A 6,819-nucleotide genomic window follows, 5' to 3' on the forward strand; every position below is an offset into this window, starting at 1 on the left:
AAACCTTTAGGAATAACATCTGGTTTATAGGAAATATAGGGATAGAAGAATAAGCTAACCACCATAAGGAAACAATCAGGTAAATCCAGAAAATGGGATATTCAATTAAAAATTATTCACTAAACACCTAAAAAAAGCAAAAAAATAAATAAAAACTGATTAGATATAAGTAGAAAATCAGTCATTAGATATATGTATGTTATATACACCCATAAGAACAATAAATAAGTTTAAATGAACTGAATCCAATTGAAAGACATAAATTATTAGACCCTAAAACATAAAGAAATGGAAATGTTGAAATAGCCAGATTTAAAAGGATGGAATGTAAAAGTTGATGTAGCTACATTAATATCAAACAAAATATACCATATAATAAAAGTATTAATAGAATTAAAAACAAGTTACTTCAGAATGATAAAATTCAGTTCACTAGGAGGATAAAACAATTCTAGATTTTTATGCATAAAATATAATAGTTTCAAAATACATAAAGCAAAAATTGACAGTACTATAAAAGGAAATTATCTGGGGTATATATGACAAAATCCTCTCTTACTCTGCAATAACGAGCAGGAAAAAACTGACTGTAGTAGATTTCAATATGCTTAACTAAATTGACCTAATGGACAACTGATGAATATTTTGCATTACTAACCCACCAACATTCATGAAAATTAACAATTTGTAAGACCTTTAAGAAAAAAATATATATATAAATTATAACATTAAAAGCATACAGTCTGGTGCTTGCTTCAGCAGCACATATACTAAAATTGGAACAATACAGAGAAGACTAGCCTGGCCTCTGTGCAAGGATGACATGCAAATTCATGAAGCATTCCATATTTTTGTATATGATGTGTTGTTCAGAGGTTGTATTATTAGGAGCAATTTTTTAAATTCTTTTTTAAAAATCCCTTCACGTGTTCAAAAGCACTGAGCATTTTCTATGTGTCAGTCTCTGTGCAACTATTGAGAATGAGGGGAAAATGAATAAAATGGAATGCCTTAAAGCAAAAAAAAAAGAAAAAGCATACAGTATTTTCTGCTAAATACATCATTAAACAAAATTAAATAATATAAAGGTAACTAGAAAATGTGTTTTTAATTGTTTTAAGTTACAAATAATTTATGGGTTAACTAATACTAAATTATCAAGGAAACTGGAAAAAACTTTAAACTGAAATATTGTGAATATACATTATATTAAAGCTTGTGGGATGAAACTAAAGCAGTATTTTGAGGGACAATGATAGTTTTAAATGACTAATATGAGAAAAGTGTTCATTAATGAGCTAAGAATTCATCTAAAACAGGTAGAAAAGGAAGAACAAAATAAAGCCAATAAAATAAAATAAAAATAATTTGAAAAAACAAAAATATTTATCTGAAAAGACTAATAAGTTAACAAATTCTTAATAAAACAGATGAGGAAACAAAGAAAGAGGAGGTACAAAGATAGTATTATGAAAAAGAGACAAAATTAAGATTCAGAAAATACATTTAAAAGATAATGAGGGGGCTTCCCTGGTGGCGCAGTGGTTGAGAGTCTGCCTGCCGATGCAGGGGACACAGGTTCGTGCCCCGGTCCGGGAAGATCCCACATGCCACAGAGCGGCTGGGCCCGTGAGCCATGGCCGCTGAGCCTGTGCGTCCGGAGCCTGTGCTCCACAACGGGAGGAGGCCACAGCAGTGAGAGGCCCGCGTACTGCAAAAAAAAAAAAAAAAAAAAAAAAAAGTAACGAGGATACTCTAAAACAACTTTATAGCCAAAAATTTGAAAATGCAATTGAACTGCATAGACTCTCAAGTGAACAAAAAATAACACCTCAAAATAGTCAAGGAAAGAAATACAGAAAAATAGATGGATCTATAAACAATAAAGGAATTAATTTACTATATAATTTCAAACAGTTATGCAAGAAAAAAACAGGTATAGATGTCTTTATGGATAAATTCCATAAATTTTATAGAAGCAGACATTAACTATCTTATGCAATTTCTTTCACAGAATAAAAAAGCAAACAGCATCAAGATACACCTCAATTCATTTAGGAGCATAGGAGGTATACTGATAATGTTCCCTCCCACTCACCCAGGGGATGTACATGTTAATCCTAATTTCTAGTTATAAACTGGGACTTTAGAGAGATTCCATGGTGACAGGAGACACTGACAGCACAAGAACTCTTCCTTTCACCCTTGACATCTCATCATTCCTCCCACATGTAACTCCTATATATAGCCCCTAGCTCTGTGCTACTCTCTGTCCACCACAATATTTTTGCCTTTAGGTCACTGATTTCTTACTTGGTTTCAAAACACAGTGATAAATACAGTGGAGTATTCTGTCAAATAACTAATCTTGGCATGTGAAGTCCCTGGTCCCAGTCTGAAACGCTTGCTTGAAGGATAAGTTAAGAATCCTTAGAGAAAATCCTGAAATGAATGTATGTTGCAGAAAGAGCTAAGAAACATATAATACAAACAATTAGGAATAGACTGCACACTGTATTTGGAAATTTTTTTCACCTAAATTATAATTTGAAGAAATGTTCATGTTACTAAGCTAGGTCTATTTCATGATGTATGAGCATAATATTGACAACCATTTCATATTGTGAAATGTTTACACTGTGTCTGTACACATGATGTGTTAGCGCATGTATGTGTATGTGATTCCTTTATTATGCCCTGTCATGGGATTCTACACTTTTCTTTCAAGGAACCCATCGTGGTTTGTAACTATGTACTCTGGCTATCTGGCCTCTTATTCAATGTCAGTCTGCCCAGGGAAAGCAGGGTCGATGAGACAAGGAATTGTATTTGTTCTGTTCATTATTCTAATAACCAACTCTTAGAACAGTGCCTAATACAAGGAGCTTATTTGAGTATTTTTAAAGTAAATTTCTAAAAATGGAAACGATAGGTTAAAATATATTATGAGCACTTAAATTTTTAGTATAAAACTGCCTTCTAATAGGTTTAAGTTGAAGTTTAATAATATAGGATGAGTAAGCGATGTTTTAATTTTTATGTGATCTTTCTGTTCATGTACTTTGCTGATATTTCCATTGAGCTATTTTCCTTTTTGTATTGTATTTGTAATTTGTATTTCCTTTTGTATCCTTTATATTTGTATTATATAGAGCTCTTTATATAATATAGATATTAATCTTTAGTTTATCATATATATTTGCAATCATTTTCTATTTTTTTCCTTTCCACTCTGAAACTTGGCTTTTAACTATATTTATGGTAAATATTTTTGTAAAGATCTTTAAATTCTAATGTCAAATCTTTTTCCCCTCATGATTTTGAATTTTATATATATTTTAGAAAGCCTTCCTCTACATAAGATCATAAAAGAATATATTTTCTTCTAAATTTTTTTTTCATATTTAGTTTTTGAACAATATTTATGTAAGAGATTAACATTTCTTCCACTAATTTTAAATGTGAATTTTTCCTGTAAATTACTATTATGTCATATTTACACGGGTCTGTTTTTGAACTATTTATTATGTTCTAGTGATCAAAATACTATTAATAGCATAAATTTATACAGCATTGTAATACCTAGTAAGATAGATGACCAATTGTTCTTTATGTTCAAAATTCCTTGGATATTCTTAAGACATTTTTATGTAAACTTCGAAGTCAAATTATTAATTTCCAAAAATATCCCTTTGAGAGGACATTGAACTTAGAATTTCATTTAGAAAGAACTGACATCTTTACAATATTTTCCAATGAAGAAAATGGAAACGAGAGCCAAATTAATTTAGTTAGATCTTATTTTATTTACTTCAATGACATTTTGTATTTTTCTCCTTATAGGACCTAAACTTTGCTGATTATCTGTATTCCTAAATAGTTTTGAGATTTTTCCTTCTATTACAATCCAGATCTTTTATTTTCTCATTACATTTTGTAAACTGATGATTCACACCTCTGGTATGTAAGACAGCTATTGATATTTTTAGGCTGATCTTGCATCCAATCTCTTCATTCTATAAAAATTTTAATGGCTTAAGTAGATGAATCCATAATTTAATCTGGATCTAAACAGTTCATAATTTTTATGTTAGTGTAAATGGTTTTCTTTTACTTTTTCTTTTACTCTTATTAATTTCTTCCTTGCACTTGTAATGCTTGTTTTTATTTTCCTTTCCCTTCTCTGTTTGAATGTTTTGAATATTTCTGTTAACTGGATAAATACATTTAAGTATGTAAATTTCTTCTGAGTACTGCCTTGGCCACAGCTTGAATTCTATTTGTTAAGAAACCCTAATAAAAACATTTAACAAAGCATTAGGCTGATAATTTAATTAACATAAACAAATCTGTTCATTTTCTGATTGCTCAGTTCAGCAGCTATTTCCAGTTACCTGCATTTCTGCTGTGTATCAGGTGCAGACATTGACATTTAAAAAAATAAGGGCTATTATAATAATAGGTCGTTACCCACAGGGATCTCATATTACTAGTTATCCTAGACCTTATATTTGAGCCCATACTTCAATGCTGTAGGCTTAGATCTCAGATTTGACACCAGACTAACTTTCCCCACATTTCCTACTCAGACTTGGAGCTTCCATTTGAGTAGCATATGGTCTGGGTGGACTCCCTGAACATGCTTTGGCTTCTTCCTCAGCATCTTGTCCGTGATATCTTGACATTATATCCTTGGCCCAATTCTAAAATTTTCTGTGCTACTCCTGTCTTCACTACAATTGCATTTAGTTATATCCTTGTGATTTAAACATAGAAAATGTGTTTAAGATGCAAAAACAAACAAGCAAAAAAACCCCACTGATTTCAAAGTTATCACCATGCTTAACTAAACTTTGCTAAGAAATAAACCTCAAGGTCTGCCAGAGATTGTTTCTATACATACCTTCTCATGCCCAAAGTTATGTAGCTTGCACAACTGAATCTAGCTCATTAAACCCCTCATTCACGTCGTAACTCCTTCCTGTATAACAGACAGGAATTGCAGTCCTGACGTTCTACTATTTTTATTCAGTCTCTCTAGTCTCTCCCCCAGGTTTGTACTGTAAAAATATAATTCCCACTCTACAATCTAATTCACTTACCTACTTTACATTCTACTTTACTACTACTTTACTGGTACTTCTTAAGTTTCTAAAAATTATTAAAATATTCCTTTAGTAGTAAATGTTATTTGAAAACATATTTGTGATGTCTGCATAATATTCCATTATATATTACTGCACTCTTATTGAAGAACTACTGTATTGTTTAGTATATCCTTTTAAATTTCCATGTAGGTTCATTTTTTTATGGATCTCTGATTAATACTCTGGGATATGTTACCTGAGGTGAAGACTATAGGCAAAACAATATGGATATTTTAAGACTCAATCCATATTACTACATGCTATCATTAAAAGTTTACACCATTTTCATCAACAACAATTAAATACATTATTTCCCTCATACTTTTTAAATCATTGGCCTCTTTTATATTTTTCTTCTGTTTAATGATTTAAAATAGTATAATTTTATTTAAATTTGCAACAGTAATGACTAATAATTTTATTTTTGTTTGTGCTTATTATCAACTTGTATTTCATCTTTTTTTTTTTTTTTTTTTTTGCGGTATGCGGGCCTCTCACTGTTGTGGCCTCTCCCGTTGCAGAGCACAGGCTCCAGACGCGCAGGCTCAGCGGCCATGGCTCACGGGCCCAGCCGCTCCGCGGCATGCGGGATCCTCCCGGACCGGGGCACGAACCCGCGTCCCCTGCATCGGCAGGCGGACTCCCAACCACTGCGCCACCAGGGAAGCCCCTATTTCATCTTTTATAAATTTTTCTTTACATACGTTTTTTAGTTTTAGTGCTTTTCTTATTGGTTAATAAGAATGTTTCACAAAGAAAAGGTATCAACTCATCTTACGTGTGATACAAATATTATTAATATATTAAAGTTTTAAATTTTAATGTAATAAAATATATCAGCCTTTGCCCTCATGATTTTCCTTCTTGTTTATATCCTTATAAATTTCATGTTCTTTGCAAGATTAACTATATATACAATATACATTTTACAGCTTATAATTTCACTTTTCTTAAACACTTTACACATTTAAAATTTATTTTTGGTGAATTATAGTTTGACAGTTTGCAGAGAATTTTTCCCCTAAATCCAATTATTTTAACATAATTTATTGAATAATTTCCATAATACCCATAGGTTTATGATTTCATAAATAACTTAATGAATCAAAATCAGTCACCTAGAAAAAGTTTTTAGTGTACACTTTGTCACTTTTCCAAATATATACCTGAAGAATGAGTAATTAAATATTTTTACAGATTCCTACCAGTATATTTGCTATTGTTTTCCAAAGTTCAATATTCCATAAAATAAGAAACACATACTTCCCAAAGTCTTTTTTTCCCGCATTCAGAATTCAAAACATAAGAGAAATTTATAGGATGTGCCTTCTGCTTTCTAATTCTCTAAAAGTACCTCCAGAAATGAGAATTTAAATGAGTAGTGGCTGAATTCTCAGTTCTTGATTCCCAACTTAAGAGTCTTGTATTTAATACATTTTGAATACATAATGCCAAAAACAGAATCATTCTAGCCATGACGGATTTATAAATTCAGCTTTTCTATAACCTGAATCATATCATGGAGATGAATAGTTGCAGATATGTAGCAGAGACTGAAAACAATGAACCAATCATATTTCTCATGTCAACTTCCACAAACCCTTTCCCATGCCACCTTCAGCACAGCAGCACACTGCCTTAGAAGGTCAAGACTCTGGTACAACCTGAAGTA

The 6,819-nt window shown here is 31.5% G+C and overlaps 1 non-coding gene across 1 annotated transcript; it reads left to right on the forward strand.

The window, feature by feature from the left end:
* Positions 1-746: 746 nt before the first annotated feature.
* LOC116764841 lies at positions 747-853 on the forward strand. Its single transcript, XR_004353050.1, has one exon. It is a non-coding gene; the product is annotated as a U6 spliceosomal RNA (small nuclear RNA).
* Positions 854-6,819: the final 5,966 nt, after the last annotated feature.

This window comes from Phocoena sinus, chromosome 13, assembly GCF_008692025.1.
Source record: "Phocoena sinus isolate mPhoSin1 chromosome 13, mPhoSin1.pri, whole genome shotgun sequence".
Taxonomy (NCBI): Eukaryota; Metazoa; Chordata; class Mammalia; order Artiodactyla; family Phocoenidae; genus Phocoena; species Phocoena sinus.